The sequence below is a fragment of the Arachis hypogaea genome, chromosome 13 (genome assembly GCF_003086295.3).
Source record: "Arachis hypogaea cultivar Tifrunner chromosome 13, arahy.Tifrunner.gnm2.J5K5, whole genome shotgun sequence".
NCBI lineage: Eukaryota > Viridiplantae > Streptophyta > Magnoliopsida > Fabales > Fabaceae > Arachis > Arachis hypogaea.
The window spans coordinates 21,541,771-21,553,782 of record NC_092048.1 but is presented as its reverse complement, the minus strand read 5'-3'; positions in this window follow the sequence as shown (position 1 = coordinate 21,553,782).

The following is a 12,012-nucleotide window of genomic DNA, read 5'->3' as shown; positions in this document are numbered from 1 at the left end:
GTGCGTGGGTTGGGCATTTAACGCCGGCTTTGCACCCTTTTCTGGCGTTTGAACGCCAGAGTTATTCCTCTCTGGGCTCTTACTGTCCTCAGAGGGATTTTGGATAGTATTTTGCTCATCCTCTGTCAGTTGTTCTTTTCTTGGCTTTCTGCTGCTCTGAAGTGAGGTATTTAATGTTTTCTCACTTCTTAATTGAACTGCTTGGCACTCTTCTGTTATTTGTTTTGATAACTGCTGTTTTGTTTGCTTCAACTGTACTTCCATATTCATATTAGCCATTCTTGTGTCTTGTAGTATCTCCTTGAATTTGGCTAGCTGTTTTGTTAGAAAATCTAATTGCTGATTGAATTCAGTAACTTGTTCTACAGGACTGAGTTCAACAGTTACTGTTTTAGCCTCTTCTTTCATGGAATACCCACTACTTAGGAACAGATGCTGATTTCTGGCAACTGTATCAATGAGCTCTTGAGCTTCTTCAATTGTCTTTCTCATGTGTATAGATCCACCAGCTGAGTGGTCCAAAGACATCTGAGCGTTCTCTGTAAGCCCATAATAGAATATGTCTAACTGCACCCACTCTGAAAATATTTCAGAGGGGCATTTTCTTAGCATCTCTTTGTATCTCTCCCAGGCATCATAAAGAGATTCATTATCTCCTTGTTTAAAGCCTTGAATGTCCAGCCTTAGCTGTGTCATCCGTTTTGGAGGGAAGTATTGATTTAGGAATTTTTCTGATAGCTGTTTCCATGTCCTTATGCTAGCCTTAGGTTGGTTATTTAACCACCTCTTAGCTTGGTCTTTTACAGCAAATGAAAACAGTAATAATCTGTAGACATCCTGATCTACTTCCTTATCATGTACTGTGTCAGCAATTTGTAAAAACTGTGCCAGAAACTCTGTAGGTTCTTCTTGTGGAAGACCGGAATACTGGCAACTTTGCTGCACCATGATAATGAGTTGAGAATTCAACTCAAAGCTACTAACTCCGATGGAGGGTATACAGATACTACTCCCATATGAAGCAGTAGTGGGGTTAGCATATGACCCCAGAGTCCTTCTAGACTGTTCATTTCCACTTATGTCCATGATGGAGAAAGGGAGATGATGCAGATTGCAAATATATTTCTTTTTTGAAAACCGAAATTAAAATAAAATAAAATAAAAAAAATGAAAAATTGACTATATTTTCAAAAATTAGAAGAAAAAGAAATAAATAAAATAAAAAAATTGAAAACTAAATTAATTAATTAAAAAGATTTAAAAAAGATGTGTGTGAGGATTTTCGAAAAAATAAAGAGAGAGAAATTAGTTAGGAAGTTTTGAAAAAGATATGTCTTAAAATTAAAGATACTTGTAAGAAAATAAAATAAAATAAAAAAGAAAAGATATGAAAAAGATTTGATTTTCAGATTTGAGATTAGAAAAGATAAGATAAGCTAGGTAAGAGAAGATCAGGAATTTAAATTAAAAAGTTTTAAAATTTAAATTTTAAATTTGAAAATTAAATTTTGAAATTTGAAATTTGAAATTTTGAAATTTGAAATTTTGAAAATTGAAATTTGAAAATTGAAATTTGAAAGTTGGAATTTGAAAATTGAATTTTGAATTTTCGAAAAAGTCAACAATATAAGATAAGGATTTGAAAAAGATTTAAATTTTGAAAAGATTTGATTTTTAAATTTGAAAATTAGATTTCGAATTTAAAATTTTGAAATTTGAATTTTGAAATTTTGAAAGTTGAAATTTGAAATTTGAAATAACATAAGATAAAATTTTGAAAAAGATATGATTTTTTTTAAAGAAATTTGAATTTTGAAAATTTTAAAACTAAGATAAGATAAAATAGAAATTTTAAAATAAAAATCTGAATTTTTTTGAAAAAATTTCGAAATATTTGCTCAAAAATAGTTAGAGAAGATATATTTTTTTTATTTTTGAATTTTATGATGAAAAAGAAAAACACACAAAAGACACACAACTTAAAATTTTTAGATCTAATGCTCCTTGTTTTCGAAAATTTTGGAGGAAAAATACCAAGGAACACCAAACTTAAAAATTTTAAGATCAAAATACAAGGAAGACTCAAGAACACTTTGAAGACTCACAAGAACAACAAGAACATGAAGAAAGAACACCAAACTTAAAATTTTTAGAAAACCTCAATAAAATTTTCAAAAATTATAGAAAGATTAACAAGAAAATACCAAACTTAAAGTTTGGCACAAGATTTAATCAAAGAAAAATTATTTTTGAAAAAAAAAAGATTTTAAAAAGAAGATACCCAATTACCAAGAACATAAACCAACGCTCTAGCCAATTGAGCTGTAAATGTAACACTTGTTTTAAAGAAGTTTTTTTTTTTTTAATAACTAAGAATAAAATTTTTCGAAAACTAATGTTTTGAAAAAGCACAAGAAAAACAAGAAAAGAAACAGAACAAGAAAAACTAAAGATCAAACAAGAAAAATAAACAAGAACAACTTGAAGATCCAGGAAAAACAAAGAACACAAATTCGAAAATTTAAAGGAAAATATAAAATATACAATTGACACCAAACTTAAAATATAAAACTAAACTCGAACAGAAAAACTCAATTATTAGTAAAAAAATAAAATTTCGAAAAACTTTTGAAAAAGAAAATAAGGATTCTAAAATTTTAACAAGAACAATAATAAAAGACTCAAAGATAAATCACAGATTAATAAAGAAAAATAAAAATTTTTTTGAAAGAAATTTTTTTTTTGAAAAGAAAGTAAAAGACTCTGACCCAAAAGATAAAATCTTCCTAATCTAAGCAACAGGATGAACCGTCAGTTGTTCAAACTCGAACAATCCCCGGCAACGACGCCAAAAACTTGGTGCACGAATTGTAAATCACACTTTTCACAACTGGTACCACTTACCAGCAAGTGCATTGGGTCGTCCAAGTAATACCTTACGTGAGTAAGGGTCGAATCCCACGGAGATTGTTGGTTTGAAGCAATCTATGGTTATCTTGTAAATCTTAGTCAGGAAATCAATTATAATTATCAGTATGAATTGCGAAGAATAAAAGAGCATGGATTAAATACTTGTTCTGCAGTAATGGAGAATATGTTGGAGTTTTGGAGATGCTTTGTCTTCTGAATCTCTGCTTTCTCCCTGTCTTCTTCTTCATGCACGCAAGGTTCCTCCTATGGCAAGCTGTGTGTTGGTGGATCACCGTTGTCAATGGCTACCATCCGTCCTCTCAGTGAAAAAGGTCCAGGTGCGCTGTCACCGCACGGCTAATCATCTGTCGGTTCCCACTCATGCTGGAATAGGATCCATTGATCCTTTTTCGTCTGTCACTATGCCCAGCCCTTGTGAGTTTGAAGCTCGTCATAGTCATTCAATCCCTGAATCCTACTCAGAATACCACAGACAAGGTTTAGACTTTCCGGATTCTCAAGAATGCTGCCAATGGATTCTAGCTTATGCCACGAAGATTCTGATTAAGGAATCCAAGAGATATTCATTCAATCGAAGGTAGAACAGAGGTGGTTGTCAAGCACGCGTTCATAGGTTGAGGATGATGATGAGTGTCACGGATCATCACATCCATCATATTGAAGTGCGAATAAACATCTTAGATAGAAACAAGCGTGTTTGAATAGAAAACAGAAATAGTTGCATTAATTCATCGAAACACAGCAGAGCTCCTCACCCCCAACAATGGAGTTTAGAGACTCATGCCGTCAGTGATTACAAAGTTCAGATCTAAAATGTCCTGAGGTACAAAATAAATCTCTAAAAGTTGTTTAAATACTTAACTAGTAACCTAGGTTTACAGAAAATGAGTAAACTATGATAGATAGTGCAGAAATCCACTTCTGGGGCCCACTTGGTGTGTGCTGGGGCTGAGACTTAAGCTTCTCACGTGCCTGGGCTGTTTCTGGAGTTAAACGCCAGGTTGTAACCTGTTTCTGGCGTTGAACTCCAACTTGTAACCTGTTTCTGGCACCGAACGCCAGACTACAACATGGAACTGCCGTTGAACGCCAGTTTACCTCATCTATCTTCGTGCAAAGTATGGACTATTATATATTTCTGGAAATCCCTGGATGTCTACTTTCCAACGCAATTGAGAGCGCACCATTTGGAGTTTTGTAGCTCCAGAAAATCCACTTTGAGTGCAGGGAGGTCAGAATCCAACAGCATCAGCAGTCCTTTTTCAGCCTGAATCAGATTTTTGCTCAGCTCCCTCAATTTTAGCCAGAAAATACATGAAATCACAGAAAAATACACAAACTCATAGTAAAGTCCAGAAATGTAATTTTTAATTAAAAACTAATAAAAATATAATAAAAAGTGACTAAAATATATTAAAAACTACCTAAAAACAATGCCAAAAAGCGTATAAATTATCCGCTCATCAGTGGCGTTTGGCGGTGGCGTGATGGTGGCTGGGTGGTGGTTGGGGGTTGGAGAAGAAGAGAGGGAGTGGAGCGGTTTGGGGACGGGGGGGGGGGGACTAATAGGGTTCGCGTGACTGGGGGGTTATAAATTTGAATCCACACGATCGCGTGGGGCACGCGGTCGCGTGGTGCACGCGGTCGCGTGGTTGGGCTGAAATAGTGGTTGACGCGATCGCGTGAGTGACGCGATCATGTGGAGGGCAAAAAGAGTGAATGACGCGATCGCCTGAGGCATGCGATCGCGTCGCTGGAATTTGTGCTAAACGCACGAATCCAGCATCGTTTCAGCGCAACTCTCTATCTCCTTTTGGGGTGTTGTGTAATCCTATGCGACGCGATCGCGTCGCTTACGCTGTCACGTGGGATTGATGTTATGCAAGTGACGTGATCGCGTCAGGGATGCCATCGCGTGGGTCATTTGTGCGAAACGCACAATGGCCGCACGATTCCAGCCTAACTTTCTAGATGTTGGATCTTTATGCCGATCTCCAGGTCACGCGAGCGCGTGAATGACACGGTCGCGTGGAAAGTGTTTTTCGCATCTTGACGCAATCGCATGAATGATGCGGTCGCGTCGCGCACCCTTTTTTTTTATATATGCAGTATGCAGAATGCAAATATGAATGCGATGCAAAACTCCAGGTTCAATAAAATAAAACTTGAAAACAAATAAAACTAAATAAAAATTGAAAAAGGGACGATCATACCATGGTGGGTTGTCTCCCACCTAGCACTTTTAGTTAAAGTCCTTAAGTTGGACATTGGATGAGCTTCATTTATAGCGGCTTATGCTTAAATTCATCCAAAAATCTCCACCAATGCTTGGAATGCCAATAGCCTCTGGGGTCCTAAACTAGGCATGTGAAGCTTCTGAGCAGCTTCAAACAGATTGTCAGGCTCCCGGGGTGATGATTGTCAGCATAGATTCTAGGATCCCAAACTTTGCTTTTAAATCCGCCTTCGTCTTGATCTATACTTTTCCATCCGGGCGGTTTAGAGATTAGATTCTCACCAGGATAACCAAGCGTTTTCCGAGATCCATCCGATTGATCATGATGTCAATCCGTGCACTTCAAGTTGAAGCGTGGAACCTTATTGAACCTTGTGCACCAGCTCTGAGTTTGAGCCATTTCCCTTTTACTTGTAAAGCTGCAGAGAGCTCTAAGCTGGCCATCTGTTTCAAGCAAACCATATTCAAGTGGAAAAATACAGTTAAAGGTTAAGGATTGTACCCACTTGAAGCTTGTATTGGGTGGTAATGGCCTTGGGATAGGTGGTTCCAGTGGTTCTGTGAGTTCTACTCCCTTGTGTGCTTCTGTGAAATTCTCCACTTCTTTGCAGGATTCTTCAAATGTATCCATGTCCTGATCAAAGCCATCTATGTCTTCCTCATCACTTAAGTCATAGACTGGAGGTTGAGAGAAATCTACCTCCATATCATCTTCGCATTCACTTGGGGAAGATTCTTCGATCTCAGAGAATTCACTTGCGGATGCAGGTTCATTACTAGGAGAACCTGACTTGTGACTATCATCATCAAGGAAATTTGCTTCTTGGGCTATTCTGTCTAGGTCTTCATGAAAGACTTGCTCTGGGGATTGCGCACAATCCTCCTTAGCATCAATTGTAACATCCTTGACAGAATGCTCCACAACTTTGGATTCCCATGGAGGTTCAGCGTCTCCTAAGTCTTCAACCAACTCTTCTTCTTCAATAATAACAGCTTCTAGTATCTCCTTCATACTACGCTCTTCATTAGATTGTCCACCTGGGGCTGTGGGAGGTCCTTGAATGCTCGAACGTCTAGAAGATAATTGACTTACTGCTTGCTCCAGTTGATGAAGGGTTGTTTAAAGTCGATTTACTGTTTCCTTGAGGTGAACCTCTGATTCTCGGGGTGATAGATTTGGATATGGTACAAGGGGAAGTGGTGGTGTTTGGGAGTGATTGGATTGGAACTGGGGTAAATGAGGATCATACGGTGGTGAATGGTGAAAAGGAACTTGTGAGTGTGGTGGTTCGAAGTTATGTTGAGAGGATGGTCTATAAGCACAGGGTGGGGCTTGTTGGTGATTACAAGGTTGTCCACCACGTCTATTTGCTTGGTATGCATTGTAGAATGGTCTTTGTCCATGATATCTTGGAGGGTGTTGTTGCCTAAAGGGTTGATCAGATCCTCTTGGCTCCATCCATCTTTGATTGCTCTGACCTTGATGCATGTTCCTGTTATAACTTCCATTCCTTTCAATAACATTAGAACCAAACTCAAAGCGAAAGGGGTGAGAATTCATAGTAGCTAATAGAAATAAAGAGGGGAAAAATAAAGACAAATAAACAAGTAAAAGAAAAATATTTACAATAACCAATAATAAGGCACACGATTGCAGTTCCCCGGCAACGGCGCCATTTTGATGAGAGAACTTTTGCGTGGTCTAGAAATTTGCGGATAAATTCTCGTTGCAAGTATAGTTTCTAAACCTTCAAAAGTCCTTTCATACAAACGTTTTGGTTGTCACAAGTAACAAACCCCTAAATAAATTGATAACCGAAGTATTCAAACCTCGGGTCGTCTTTTCAAGGAACTGTAGGGAAGTATGTTCTTATTATTGGTTATGGAGATTGCAAATTGGGGTTTTGAGAATGAGGAGCGAATAGTTTAATTAGCAATTAAAGTAAATGAAGAACAAGTAATTTAAATGGCAAGTAAAATAAATAAATGACTGTAAATAAACTTTTGGCAAGGTATGAGAAATTGGAGGTCCTATCCTAGTTATCCTTATCAATGATGATGAGAATTGAATCTTAATTCCACTTTATTAACCTTTACTAAGATAAAAGAAGGTCAAGGGATTAATTGGTTTGATCTTCGAATCCTATTTATTTTCTAAGAAAAGATTGGGATTATTGAAGTTCAGTTTAATTAACAAAGATAACAATTATCAATCATGCTTGAGTTTGATAACTCCTGAGTTACTGATTTCTTAACCAAGACCAAAAGAAGAAAAATAAATCTACTGGAATAAAAATGCCTTCAGATGGGAATAACAATAATGTAAAGAAAAGCGATAATAAACTGAAATACCTCAAATAACATTAATTCAAAAGAGTAATCTGCAACATGGAAGAATTCATAAATTAAATTGCAAAAGTAAATAAAAAGGAATATTGAACCTGATAAAGAGATAATCCTGAAAGCGAATAAAATCCTAATTCTAAATCCTAATCCTAAAGAGAGAAGAGAGAGGAGAGAATCTCCCTCTCAAAACTAAATCTAAATCATGAAAACTAACTAAAGTGGTGACTCTCTTTGAACAAATACATTCCCTCACTTCATAACCTCTGGTCTATGCCTTCTGGACTTGGATTTGGGCCAAAAAGGGCTTCAGAATTCGCTGGGAGCATTTTCTGCAATTTCTGGTGCGTGGCCTCTGTCACGCGTCCGCGTGGGTCATGCGGTTGCATCATTCGGAGTTTTCCTTGTCACGCGGTCGCGTCAGTCATGCGGCCGTGTCGCTGCTTATTCGCGCTTGGCATGCGTCCGCGTCGTCCATGCGATCGCGTGGCTACCAGTTTCTTCACAAACTCCGTTTTATGCTTTCCTTCCATTTTTGTATGTTTCCTTTCCATCCTTTGAGTCATTCCTGCCTTAGAAGATCTGAAACTACTCAACACACTAATCACGGCATCGAATGGAAATAAAGGTAATTAAAATAATTAATTTTAAAGCATAGGAAACATGTTTTTCACATACATCACATAATAAGGAAGGGAAAGTAAAACCATGCAAATAATATGAATAAGTGGGTGAAGGATTGAATAAATCACTCAGATTAAGCACAAAATATATCATAAAATATGGGTTTATCATGGTGCTGACGTGGTAGACAAGTGGGACCCTCCCTAAGGTTTTTTGGTGAGCTCTTTCCGATTCTGCACTTCGATTTCTCATTTTCTGCTCCGAAATTGTCGTTTTCTCTTCTCTCTTTGATCTTTGTGACTGCTATCATAGAAAAGCCAGATGTTTTTGCTGCCACTGACAGAAAGGGTAAATTTTGTCAAAATTGTAACCGTTCTGGGCACCTCTTCCCTGACTGTCCTTCTGTTGAATGTCGCACATGCCACCAGAAAGGTCATATTAGCTACCATTGTTCACAACTGTTCTGCCGTTACTGCAAGCTCTCAGGACATTTAATTACTGCATGTCCTACTCGCCCACCACGTCCTAGTCCACTCAACTTGTCTCATGTCTCTCTTTCTGATATTGCATCTCTTCTTCAGCGTCTTCTCTCTATTTCTGGTAATACCCCTGTTCCTTTTTCCACCCCTCTAGGTAATTCTAAATGGTACTTTGACTCGGGTTGCTTTAATCACATGTCTCCGTTGCGTAATATTTTCTCGTCCATGTCTACCACTACAAATGAACCTTCTGTCAATACTGCAAATGGCTCCCTCTTGCACGCAACACACAAGGGTTCTATATCCCAGTCAACTCTTAATCTTCCTGATACTTATTATATTCCCAAATTAAACTTCAATCTTATTTCTGTTGGTCAACTTGTTGATCTGGGTTTTGAAGTCACTTTTTCTGTTTCTGGTTGTCGTGTACAGGATCCTCGGACGGGACAAATCATTGGGACTGGACGTAAGGTCAGAAGGTTGTTTGAACTCGAGAATCTTCATATTCCTCCTGTACCAAATCTCTGTGCTGCTTCTTCTCCCTCTACCCTCCACTTATAGCATCAGCGTCTTGCCCACACCTCCTTAGGAAAACTGCGTCCTCTTGTCTCTCAGGGTGTTTTAGGTTAGGTTCCAAATGAATCTTTTGATTGCATTTCTTGCCAAACTGCCAAACAACCTGCTTTATCTTTTCACAATAATTCATCTCTTGCTTGTTCTCCTTTTGATCTCATTCACTCTGATGTTTGGGACCCCGCTCCCACTGCCTCTATGGCGGAGCTCGATACTTTGTCGTTTTCATTGATGATTATTCCCATTTTACTTAGTTTTATTTGATAACTAATCGCCATGAGTTACCTCAGATCTATATCAACTTTGATACTATGATTAAAACTCAGTTTTTCAAGGTCATTAAGGTTTTCCGACGTGATAATGCTATGGAATATCGTGATTCCAAACTCTTAGCCTTTCTTGCAGAACATGGTACTTTGTCTGAGTTTTCTTGTCCTGGTACATCTTAACAAAATGGTAGAGCTGAACGCAAACACCGTCACATTCTTGACTCTGTCCGTGCAATGCTCCTTTCTTCTTCGTGTCCTGAGCGTACTTGGGGTGAAGCTGTTCTTACTTCTGTTCATGTTATCAATAATAGACTCCCTTCTTCTGTTCTTGGTAATGTTACTCCCTTTGAGCGTCTTTATCATACCTCCCCAGATTATAGTTCTCTTCGAGTTTTCAGTTGTGTATGTTTTGTTCTTCTTTAGTCTCATGAACATAGTAAACTTGAACCTCGGGCTCGTATGTGTTGTTTTCTTGGTTATGGCACTGAACACAAGGGTTATCGTTGTTGGGATCCTCTCTCTAAACGTATTCGTATATCTCATCATGTTGTCTTCTGAGAGCACCACATGTTTTCTCGATTCTCATCCTTTGAGTCCATTCCTACTACTCAGTCACCTTTGTTTACTAACCCCAATGTTGATCTTTTTCCTAGTGATGATTCTATAGATTCTATCTCGAGTGACCCTCCATAGTCTCCTGTTCTTCCACCTTCTCCATCTCCCGATGATTCTAGACCGGACGATGATCCTGCTCCTACTGTCATGCCTCCTCCTCCCGCTCGTTCTTCTAAGGTAAGGAATCCACCTCCTCATCTTCTTGATTACCATTGCTTTTCTAATATTCTTCATCAACATGAACCTAAGACATTCAGAGAAGACTCCTCAAACCCAAATTGGCAACAAGTAATGCAAGAAGAATTACAGGCACTTGAAAAAGCACACACTTGGGATCTGGTTGATCCTCCTTCTGTTCAGGAAGTTGTGGGCAGTAGATGGGTATACAAGATCAAGACTCACTCTGATGGCTCTATTGACCGTTATAAGGCCTGCTTGGTTGCTCAATGTTGTACGCAAGAGTATGGTATTGATTATGAAGAGACTTTTGCCCCTGTCACTCGTCTTATGTCTGTTAGAGCTCTTCTTGCCATTGCCGCGGTTAAAAAATGGTCTCTCAGTCAGATGGATGTGAAGAATGCATTTCTTAATGGGAATTTGAAAAATAAAGTCTATATGAAACCACCTCCGGGATATCCTTATCCTTCTAATAAGGTTTGTCTCCTTCGCAAGGCACTTTATGGACTTAAGCAAGCTCCTCGTGAATGGTTTGACAAGTTCAGCACTACCATATGCAGTCTTGGTTTTACTTCTAGCCCTCATGAGAATGCGCTCTTCATTCGTAAAAGAGAACGTGGAGTTGTTCTTCTACTTTTGTATGTTGATGACATGATCATTACTAGGGATGATGTTGATGGTATCTCTGATCTCAAGGCCTCACTTCACCGTACCTTTGAGATGAAAGATCTTGGTCCTCTCAGCTATTTTCTTGGTCTCGAGGTCATCTCCACCGATGATGGCATCTATCTCTCTCAGGCTAAGTATGCTTCAGATCTTCTTGCTCGTGCTGGGATTACAGATAGTTGCACTGAGTCTACTCCTCTTGAGCCTAATGTTCGATTTACCCCTATGAATGGCACTGTTTTGGATAATCCGACTCTCTAACGACAGTTAGTTGGCGGTCTCGTCTACTTGACTGTCACCCAACCAGACATCGCCTATCCGGTTCATGTACTTAGCCAGTTCTTGTCAGCTCCTCGTACTACTCACTATGCGGTAATTCTTCGCATTCTTCGCTACATCAAATGCACTCTATTTCATGGCCTTTATTTTTCTACCCATTCATTTTTGTCTCTTCAGGCTTACTTCGATGCTGATTGGGCTGGTGATCCCACTGATCGTCGTTTTACTACTGGTTACTGTTTGTTTCTTGGTGACGCTCTCATTTCTTGGCGTGCTAAGAAGCAAACGTTCACTGCTCGCTCAAGCACAGAAACTGAGTACCGTGCCCTCGCTGACACCACTGCTGAAGTTATCTCGGTTCGTTAGCTTCTCGAAGATTTGGGTGCTCCTCAGTCGTCCCTTACTGATTTTTTTGTGATAACTGCAGTGCTATTCAGATCGCTCATAATGATGTGTTTCATGAACGCACCAAACACATTGAGATTGATTGTCACTTTGTTCGGCAACGTATCCTTATTGATGTTGTTCGTCTCATTGCTGTTGGAACACTAGATCAGACTTCTGATATCTTCACGAAAGCTCATCACCCGACTTGTTTCCGAACTTTGTTATCCAAACTCAAGTTGGTATCCTTAGCTCCACTTGAGTTTGAGGGGGGATGTTAGAGAATCATTAGAATCAATTAGTATCGTCTATATTTATATAGTATATCTGTACATTAATTGTAGGATTCTATGTCTTTATTACTTTGATTCATTTAGTACCTATAAATACCCCTTGTATATTGTACCTTTTGATCACAACTCAATAATACACTTTT